Consider the following 11,683-nt stretch of genomic DNA (forward strand, 5'->3'; position numbering starts at 1 on the left):
GTGCTGAGGGTTGATCTAAACAAAATGAAGTTTTTGACAACATAAACCACTTCTCCATTTGTATGGATGTTGTTTATTGGTCCAGTGGTGAGAGTTTTTCTTTTCTTTACATTGAGGTGCAACCTGTATCGAAGCCTGTGATCTTTAATCTTCACCAATGAGTATTTTAAGTCCTCTTTATTTTCAGCAAGCAATGGTGTATCATCTACGTATCACAGGTTATTAATAACTTTTCCTCTAATCCTGATGTAATCAGATTGAATAAGCAAGTTGAAAGAATACAACCTTGAACAACTAACTGCCTCTTAGTCTTTGCATAGGTTCTTCATTAGAGCAATTAAGTGTTCTGAAATACTCATTCTGTGCAATGTTTTCCTTAGCTTGTTGTGATCCTCACAATCAGAAACCTTTGTGTAATAAATAAAGCAGATAGGGAAGACAATGAGTCGGAAATTGCGCTCTCTACAGTTGCAGACCCTATAAGATTTGGATATGTCCTTCATATTTGACTGGATTTACAGTGGTTTCAGCAGTGTGCTACAGTTTTTAGGACTGTATAAGAAAACTGGTAAATTGGTATTTCTTGGATTGGATAATGCAGGAAAAACAACACTGCTACACATGCTAAAAGATGACAGACGTGGATAGCATGTCCCAACGTTACATCCTACTTCAGAAGAAATGACCATTTCTGGCATGACTTTTGCAACTTTTGATCTGGGTGGACATGTTCAAGCATGAAGAGTATGTAAAAACTACCTTCCTGCTATCAACGGCATTGTATTTCTGGTGGATTGTGCAGACCATGAAAGGCTGTTAGAATCAAACGAAGAACTTGATTCACTAATGACAGATGAAACTATTGCTAATGTGCCTATCCTGATTTTTGGGAATAAGATTGACAGACCTGAAGCGATCAGTGAAGAGAGGTTACAAGAATTGTTTGGTTTATATGGTCAGACAACAGGAAAGAGCAGTGTATCTCTGAAAGAATTAAGTGCCCGATCCTTAGAAGTCTTCATGTGCAGTGTGTTCAAAAGACAAGGCTATGGAGAAGGCTTCCGCTGGATGGCACAGTACATCGATTAACACCAACCCAGATGGGTTCTAGGTCTCATCATTCAGGCCTACCCAGAGATTTGATCACCCAACATAAATAACTTGAATTCAGTAGACTTTTGTTGGTTATAAAGTGGATGTTTTTTAGATTATTAATATCAACTTAATTTGGATGAAAATTGAAAACTGATTTGAATAAGTTTGAATATCACAATGTTAGCTTTCTAATTCCATAAAAATAATCAGTTTTTACAGTTTATAATCCGACATCCCCAGTACCATTTATAAAGGGCAACTTTGCAGCAGTGCATTTGAAGCACTTTTTGACAACATAAAACTACAACTGTAAACCTTATTTAAAAGCTCATAATGTTAAATTTTTTATGTACTTTTTTGGGACTAGGTTTAAATTTTTAGATTATATGTCTACCTATCTTAAGAGTACGGTTAATATTTAGCTTATCAATGATTGCATGATGCCTTACAATTTTCAATAATTTTTTTCTTATGCAAACATCATGCAATAAAACAAACTAATGTTTGGCAAAAAATAAATAAATAAAATAAAGCATAGGTAAACATATTTCTGGTAGTCCCTCTTTTCGGCCAAGATTCAGCTAATGTCAACAATGATATCTTCATTCCATTTCCTCTTTTGAATATGCATTGAATGTTTGGACGTTCTCTGTCAATTTATGATTGCAACCATTAAAAAATACATATATTTTTAGCAAAATTTTACTTGCATGGGATATTAATGTTATTTTCTGATGATTTCCACAATCTGCTGAGTCACCTCTTTTTGAAATGGTAAAATATGGGTTTCTTCCCATCATTTGGACAGGTTGTTGTCTTTTAAATTTCTTGGCATAGATAAGTGAGTGCCTCTAGTGTAGCATCAAGTTGTAAAAAGATTCCAATTGTATTCCATCGTTTACCAGTGCATTATTTTTGGCCAATGCCTTCAATGCACCTTGGACTTCTTTCTCTGGGATCATTATTTCTTAATCTCATGCTGACTCTTGAAAAAGTTGAACACCGAATATTTGTTTTTGGTACAGTGACTATCTGTATTCCTTCCATCTTCGTTTGATGCTTTATGCATCATCCAATATTTGGCCCATGGAATCCATCAATATTGCAACTCAAGGCTTGAATTTTTTTTTCACCATTTTCCCCCACTTAAGAAATGTCAAGCATGGTCTTCCATTTTGGTTTTCTAATGCCAGGTATTTGAACATTTCATTAAAACATTTGACTTCATCTTCTTGAGCTGACTTTAGACATTTTCAATTCAGCGCTTTTACCTCTTCATTTGTTCCATTTGCTTTAACATCTCTACATTGGTAGGCAAGTGTTGCTGTCCCTGCCTATATATTTTTCTGTTGTTTCACTGAAAATTGGGCCATGAGGAGGAGTTCCTTTTCACACCTGAAGGTTGTTTGGGAGCCTATGTTTCTTCAAGTCTTTTTCTGACAAGTAAGCTTGGTGGGGTTTTTTTTTGTTGTTGTTGTTGTTGTTTTGTGTGTATATTGAGTTTATTCCACATTTTCTCTCACTCTATCTGGGACCTTCTAATGTGATCACTTTCAAAGCAGTTGGAAATGGTTACTGGTTACCATCTAATTCTTGTCTCAGAGTTAGTCACCAGTACTGTTAAGTAGAGGTTGTGGTAGTGTCGGTTGTGTGTCATTGAGTCCTTTCCAACTCATAAGGACCCTATAAAGGTTTTCTAAGGCTGTAAATATTTACAGAAACAGAAAGTCTTATCTTTCGCCTGTGGAGTGACTGATAGATTCAAATTGCTGACCTTGTGCTTTGCAGCCCAGCTTGTAATCCATTATGCAAGGTTGTTGTTGTCAAGTGCCATCAAGTTGGTTCTGACTCACAGCAACCCTTTATGGGGTTTCAAAGAAGCAGCTGGTGAGCTTGAACCACTAAGCTTGAAGTTCAAATCAACATTGAAATCCAGTGCATTAACCCAGTACAGGAGGCAACAACATATAAAGTAAAGTCTAAAGGACAATTTCCATGGAAAAAGAACAATAGAAAGAGCTTTTTGTTCTTAAGAAAGAGGAAAAAAAATAGTATAATATAGAAAGCATATTTCTTTCTTGAGGATAGAGAAATAGAAATTAATTAAGGAAGCTTTATTTTTTTTTTCATAAAAAATGATTCCATAGACAGTTGCAGAGTAATAAATAAATAAATATACAAAGCCAAAAACAACATACAATCTCCTGGTGCTCATTTGTTAAACTCCATTAACTTTTTATTATGCTCAAATTGGAATTGATCATATTTTAATTAACATTTTATTCCACCTTAAGAAGAACAATTCCACAATAAATATGTATGCATTTTATCTTAAACTATTTTGTTTAAAAATTTAATAATTTCTTCTCAAGTTAAAGTTAAGACATAGAAGTATATCTAACATTTTAGCAGATCTATAGATTAAACACTGCGTTTCTAACTAAAAGCTTGGCTAAAATATCCCATCATCCACTCTTCAGAAACCCTATACAGAGTCATTGAGCCATAACTGACTAGAAGGCACTCAACAACAACACAACAATATCTTAGCATTGAGGTAATTTACAAAAGTGTATATCACATTAGATTTGTTAGTATGAAGCTAAAAGATAACATGACAGTGCAGCAGGCCTACAGTGACATCTACTGAGCAACTAAATTCTTTCTTTAGCAATGAATACTGAAGGAGCAAGTAATAGGGCTTGAGAAAGAGAAGTGAATCTCTATGCATCTTCATGAGTGATTAAATTATGAGATGTTTTAAATAAAATAATTGAGGATGACAATTAGATGTTGCAGGATAACTTTTTCAACAGAAGTATTGACTGTGCTTACACATCATGAAATGTAAAAATCTCAATCATGAGCCAATGTCCCTTACACATTCCAGTTTGGTTGAAGAGAACGTAGTTTTAAGAATTTAAAATATATTCTTATGTTAGAAGGTACTGAAAATTGTTGTGGTTATTATGTGCCGTGGAGTTGATTCCGACTCATAGCGACCCCTATACAGGGTTTCCGAGGCTGTAAATCTTTACGGGAGCAGAAAGCTTCATCTTTCTCCCGCGGGACATCTGGTAGTTTCAAACTGCAGACCTTGCGGATCACAGCCTGATTTGTAACCACTACACTAGCAATGGATACATAACAGATACCAGAAAGTTCTGGCATTTACATTTATGAGGAAGTAGGCTAAATGAGTAGCTGTCTAATGAAAAAAAAAAAAATGGACAACAGCATAATTTTTCCAAATATTATAAATAAGTTAAAATATTGTTTTAGAAAATGTTTTTAATAAACTTAAATTATTCAAAAACATTTAAATTAAGAGGATTATATCAAATGAAAAAATATGGCATTAGTCAATTATAATTTAAAAATATTAAGAACTTTTAAATGTCAGAAAAATATAGGGCATAACAAAAATCCTTTAATAATATTCTACTAAATGGTCTTTGTATTGTATATTCTTAATTAATTGTCCAAATAACCTCGAGAGATAGGCAGGGAAACTATTGATGGCATGAACTTAAGTGGATGATCTCAGCTGACAAAGGTAGCACAAGGCCATGAACCTTGGAATTCGAAGCTCAACCCCAATGCCCTTTACACTGTGCATCTCCCATTTAAAAACTGACCATACTTGTTATAAACCTTGACATATGTCAAAAGCGGATTTTGAAATTCAACACCTGAAATAGTATGCCATGACCTTGGACTAATCATTTTCATTCTTTAAGTGCAGAAAGAAATTGTCAAGTTTCCTCATTTATTTCATGCTTGATTTTCTCTTTTTCTACAAGATAATCCTAAATGTTTTAAAGCAATTTGGAAGAATCTGTCTGTCCATTCTCACTTTTGACAAGTTTTTAGGATTTTAACTAATACAATCAATTATATAATAAATAAATATATAGTAAATAGATAATACTGTTTAAGATTATTTACTTCTCTTGTCAATCAAGAAAAATAGCTTTAAGGAAAACTTGATAGCAATAATATCGTAATCTGAATGTCAAAGAATAGTTCTTTTTAAAATTTATTTGAAAATAGGTAGAAAAATAACTGATATCTCACTTATTGTTCTTGGTTGACATAAAAAAAAATGTAGATGCTCACTCTAATGTTTAGGCAAATTTCTAATGCTGTTGTCTTGTTGATAAAATTTGATCGTGTCTATGAATATCCTGGCATTGTTTAATATTAATTTTGATCTTTGACACATCCCAGAAAATCAAGTAGTCTACCATTTAATGATTTACTAATTTAAACATCAACTTGTAATGTCTCTGAATGAAGTTTTTTTTGTGTGAGGATTAGTCTGCTTCTAGACTGAGATTCTTTTATTAAATGCCCTTGCATTTTCAGGAACATATTAGAAGCAAATTAAATGCATATGATGACGTGTTGTTGTTGTTAAGTGCCGTCCAGTCAATTCTGACCCATAGTGACCATTTATAGGGTTTTCGGGGAGCAACTGGTGAGCTTGAACTGCCAACTTTGCTGTTCAGATGGCTTTGAGTCTGGCACATTAACCCACAGTGCCACACCAGGATGTAGATCATGATAATCATGAAATATAAAACCATATAACTTCTAACATAAATCATTACATATACAATACAATTGAAAGAAAGTATAAAGGTATCAAGAAGGGAGGATGGCAAAATACCTCATTCAGGTCAGCAAATATTAAACACCATTCTTTCAAGAAGTTTGTTTCTACTTGTTTTTGTTGTTATTGGTATTATTTAAACTTAGTTCAGCAAAATAGACATAACTAAGTTTGTTGATTTTGGGAAATTTTATTTTATATAATATAGAGGTGGTAGTGGTGGTATGCCACTAATTTGGTTCTGATTCATCACGACCATGTATGTGGTTTCTGAGGCTGTAAATCTTTATGGCAACAGAAAGCCTCATTTTTCTCTTGTAGAGCAACTGATAGACTCAAACTACATACCTTTCAGTTAGCAGCCCAGCTCATAATCCACTGCACTACCAAGAACTCTTTTATTACACAGTATATGTAATGTAGAAAAAGTTGTCCCATTCTTGATAAAATATTTTCCAGTTCTGCTAGCACCATCTGTTGAAAAGATTACCCCCTCCCCATGCAATATATTTAGGTACTTTGTCAAAAATCAGTTTGCTGTATGTGGATGGGTTAATTTCTGGTTTATTAATTCTGTTCCATGGGTCAATGTATTTTTCATTATACCAGTACCAACCTGGTTTACCATTGTAGCCGTATAATAAATTTTTAAGTCGGGGAGTGAGAGGTTTCCAACCTTATTCTTCTTCTTAAGCATTGCTTTGCCTGTCCTGAGTCTCTTTCCTTCCCATATAAAGTTTGCAATTATTTTATCCATCTCTTTTAAGAGTGTCATTGGAATCTGGATTTGGATTAAATTAAAAGTATAAATTGCTTTAGGCAATATTGACATTTTCACAATGTTAAGCCTTCCTATCCAGGTGCATGGTGCATTCTTCCATTTTTGTAGGTCTCTTTTGGTTTCTTGTAGTAGTGTTTTGTAGTTTTATTTGTATAAGTCCTTTGTTTCTCTGGTTACATTTATTCCTAGGTATTTCATCCTTTGGGCAGCTATTTTAAATGGTATTGCTTTCCTAATGTCTTTTTCAGTACTGTTGTTTTTGTTATAGAGGGATCCAACTAATTTTTGTATGTTGCTCTTATATCCTGCCACTTTGCTGAATCTTCCAATTGCGTCAAGTCATGTTTTTACTGAGTCTTTGGGTTTTATCTATGTATAGGATCATATCGTATGACAGCTGTTATGCTTCCAGATCTATTTCACAAATGAATTAAATTTTGTAAAGGTTTATTGTTATTGTTAGGTACTTTTGAGTCAGTTCCATCTCATAGAGACCTTATGTGCAAGAAACTGAATTACTGCCTGATACTGCACCATCCCCACACATTTTTGTTATGCTTGAATCCATTTTTCCAGCTACTATGTCAATTTACATCATTGTGGATCTTCCTCTTTTTCACTTTACTTTACCAAGCATGATAACATGCGCAGAGTATGTGAGATGAAATCTTGCCATGTTTGATTCTAAGGAGTCTTCAGCTATACCTCTTCCAAGACAGATATGTTCATTCATCTTACAGTTCATGGCATATCCAAGATTCTTTTCTAATACCACAATCTAAAGTCATAACATTTTCAGTCTTCACTATTCATTGTCTAGCTTTCACATGTATGTTGTTGTTAAATGCCATTGAGTCAATTCTGACCCATAGTGACACTGTATAGGGTTTCCAAGGATTAGCTGGTAAATTTGAACCACCAACTTTGCAGTTCAAATGACTTTGCAGTCTGATGCATGAGCCCACAGTGCCACACTAAGTATCCTTCACATGTATATGCAATAAATAAAAATAATATGGTTTGGGGCAGGTGCATTTTACTTCTCAAGACATTATCTTTACTTTTTAACACTTTAAAAAGTTCCTTTGCATTAGAGAAATCCACTGCAATATGTCATTTGATTTCTTCACTGCTATTCTATGGAATTTGATTGTGGATCCCAGACAAATGCAATCTTTCATAACCGTTTATCATTATGTTGCTAAACATTTATATACTAGGCTTCAGTGAGCTGAAATAGATTGGTATTGGACATTTTGAATCTGACAATCACATAGTTTCCTATGCCTGGAAAGACAAATAAAGAATAATGGTGTCACATTTATAATTAAAAAACACATTTTAAGATCTACCTTGAAGTACAACACTGTCTGTCACAAAATAATATCCATTCATCTACAAGGAAGAGTAGTTAATTCACCTATTATTCAAATTTACTCAACAACCGCTAAATCCAGTGATGATGAAACTGAAGAATTCTACCAGATTATTCAGTCTAAAATTGATCAAACATGCAATCATGGTGCATTTTTAATTACTGCCAATAAGAATGCAAAGGTTGGAAACAAAGAAGAAGGATCAGAGGATCAACTGGCCACTGGTGGAATCATGATGACCCAGAACTCCCCTCTCCAAGAATATGAAAGTGATGATGAGTCATATGAAGTGTTGGATTTAACTGAGTATGCAAGAAGCCAACACTGGTGCAATCAAGTGTTTGACCAAAGTTCAAGACCTATAGTAGAAAAACGCTCAGTAGGCACTCAGATTGTAACGGTTGGAGTGACTGACTGGTGTGCTGGATTTTTGTTTCAGAAAGTTGAAAAACTTGCAGCAACTGCCATAGGCGGTTGCTTTCTTCTCCTTCAGATTGCCAGTCACAGTGGCTATGTACATATCAACTGGAAGAGAGTTGAAAAAGATGTGAACAAAGTAAAAAGACAGATTAAGAAATGAGCAAATAAAGCATCACCTGAAATCAACTACATAATTGAAGAAGCAACAGAATTTACCAAGCAGAACATCTTGATACCCAGTGGATTTGTGGAAAGCCTTACATCTTAAGGACATGAGCATTCTATCATAGTGGATTCAACTGTGACAAGAGCAGTAGTATCAACAGTGTGGTCTCTCAACAACACATGTCACCAGATTCTCCAGGGCAAGGAGACACAAATATCTGGACAATATTGAATTCACAACTTTAGTGTTTTTCATTACAAAGCTTGGCAAAATAATATCTGCTTTAAAGTACGCTGTATTGTCTGTGTATAATAGTATTCCTGAGTACAAACATGGCTAATTTTCATTGCTTTAAAAAAAAATGCATATCATCAATGGATGTAGATACAAAGATAAAATATTCTGTTTGTTGGACTTACTCTCCAGTGGAATATTATACTCTTTTAAATAAGATATTCTTCATTATGCTTTATAGTATAATACCAATAATTAATAGTCTGTATTATCACTTCAACATTAGTACTGAGTTTTATTTTCAGAACTGTTTGAAATGAGCTGAAGAATTGTAATGCCCTTTTGTGGAGGGATTTAGATATGATAGAATCATTAGAGATATTAGACTACTGGTATAATTTTTTTTAAGGTTTTTATTGTAGATTGAGTGAAAGTTAACAGGACAGATGATCAGTTTTACATTCAACAAATCATACACCTTGTTTCATTACAATGATTATAATCCCCTCCATATACCATCAGATGACAGTATTTCTTTGTATTCACTTTAGCTTTTTTTCTTTTTATTGTGAGGTTTACATGGGAGAATATCAGCTTTACACTCATCCTATCGTATAGATTACTGGTATAATTTAATACTAGTTTTTAGGTTGTTTTGCCTATTTGGGCTTTAATATACTTATTTTTATCCTCAATTCTTATTTTGTTTAAATAATAACTGTAGTAAACAGTTCCAAATAAATCTCTAAGAAAATACTAAATATTCCAAGTTCTTTTTTATTTTGATATTCATAGTTTTAAAATATTTCCCTGTGTAATAACTTTTAATTTTTAAAATGTGTTTGTTTATCTTAGCAGTATGGGTAGAAGAAAAATTTTGGTGGGTGTATATTGTTGGACAACGTAATCATTTTATTAACCTTGAAAGAACTTTCATTCTCTTTCTAAAATTCCTAATTATTATTCTGGCCCCTTCTTCACAAAGAGGTAAAAGTCGCTTTAACATGTTTAGTAGTATAGTATGAATTTTCTGTTTGAAGAACAATGGTTTTTCTATGTAACTGAAACTATCACTTAAAGAAAATTGTTCCCTTGATCTAAGCTATAAGTACTAAGGCTTTCAGGATTTTTCTGTCATTACATTGGTTGAACCTTAAGCTAGTGAACTTGTTTCCCCGGGAAGACATCACACTCCCTCAGAGGCTCCTTTGCCCCTTTAGGTTTTAATAAGTATCGTTAATTTTGTCTGTAGAGTTCTAGGTTGGAATTGAGTAAAACAGCAGAACAATGTGTGTTGAGGTCTTCAGATTGGAAGATTTTGTAGATATTCAAACTACCTGGTTTCCATAGGAAGCTCCCATAGTATACTGTGTGTATTGTAAACATGACATTTCATACACTCAATATTGGATACAGTCTGGGTGCTTTTGTTATCGCTGAGACTCCTTAAAATTAAATGTGGTATTGATGTTAACTTTATTCCTTTGTTCTCATTAGTGCCTCAAATATAATGCTAAATAAAATTCAGACTTTGTTAAAATGAAAATAAATAAATAAAAAGGAAGGATCAGTCATTAGAAAATATGGCCATGTTGATAGAAACAATGTTAGGAGACCATATGATAGAATTTTGAAAGACCAGTGACTTCATCATTGCAAATACATTTATAAACAACATAAAATACTATATACAAAGACCTAAACAGAATACACAGAAACCAAATTGATTATATCTATTGAGATATAATGAAAATATCCAAATCATCTGCATATGCCAGGTTGTTAATGAATCTTTCTTCAATCCTGATGCCATGTTTTTCTTCATATATTCTAGCTTCTCAGATTATTTGCTCAACATACAGATTGAATAAGTGTAGTGAAAGAATACAACCACTTTCAGCAAGCAAAGTTGTAGCATCTGCATATTGCAGGTTGTTAATGAGCCAGACAAACATTAGACTAGGAAAAAAGATCAGATAATCAATTTCTGAAAACTTGTAATTGTAGTCCCTGTAGGTCATAGCAAAATATTCCCTGGTATGTTGTTGCCATTGCTAAATGCCATCAAGTCAGTTTCAACTCATAGCAACCCTTTTTAGAGTTCCTGAAAAACAGCAGATAGAGTTGAACCACTAACCTTGTGGTTCATAGTCTATTGCTGACCCTACAGGAACTGAATATTTGGCATTTTGTTGTTGATGATGTGCCATCGAGTCAGTTCCAACCCTTAGCAACCCTGTAAAGGGTTTCCAAAGAATGACTGATAATCTTGAACCGTCGTTCTTTTGGTTCAAACTGATTTTGTAGCCCAAATCTTTAACCCACAGTGCCAGCCGAGGACTCCTATTACTGATGAAAAATTAGACACTAGGTTAGAAGGCACTCAAAATACTCTGGCTACAACAACAGAATAGAGCATACCACCAATGATTGTAAATGTAGTCTAAACCCTGACAATGTGTTGTTCTGCAGCACGTGACGCTTGCCATGATTGAAACCAACTCAATGTCAGCTAAAAACATCTTGATGAGAAATACTTAGGTGGTACCTTACATTTCACAGTACATTTTTATATAGAGTTTGAATAGTTTTCCTTTCAATTAATTATTTAAATTTAAATGTTACCTCTAGAAAGTTCCGAGGGAAGAGAAATTCTGAACATATTTCCCCAAAACTACAGTCATTTGGTTCCTACATGAACTCAGGCCTTACTCTTCAGGGAGTCTTAATGTGGTGCTTTTGGTTAAGTATTAATTACTGACCATAAGCCTGGTGATTCAAACCCACCAATTTATCAGGATGCCTATTATTTGGAACAATAACTAATTGCACAGAGCAAGTCTTTTCAGTTATACTTGATAACTATTTTCCTTATTAAGAGATTTTTGCAAAAATTTTCAACTACTTGTCTAAAATAGTATTTCCTATGGATTTCAAAGCATTGTACTTTCTCTCTCTATATGTAAATATATATAAAGATATAAAACAATGTATGT

The 11,683-nt window shown here is 33.7% G+C and overlaps 2 pseudogenes; both read left to right on the plus strand.

The window, feature by feature from the left end:
- The first annotated feature begins 492 nt into the window (after positions 1-492).
- On the plus strand, positions 493-1,089 carry LOC102812111 (annotated as a pseudogene).
- A 7,010-nt stretch (positions 1,090-8,099) lies between these two features.
- LOC102816965 lies at positions 8,100-8,555 on the plus strand (annotated as a pseudogene).
- Positions 8,556-11,683: the final 3,128 nt, after the last annotated feature.

Source organism: Chrysochloris asiatica, unplaced genomic scaffold (assembly GCF_000296735.1).
Source record: "Chrysochloris asiatica unplaced genomic scaffold, ChrAsi1.0 scaffold00278, whole genome shotgun sequence".
In the NCBI taxonomy this organism is placed as follows: domain Eukaryota; kingdom Metazoa; phylum Chordata; class Mammalia; order Afrosoricida; family Chrysochloridae; genus Chrysochloris; species Chrysochloris asiatica.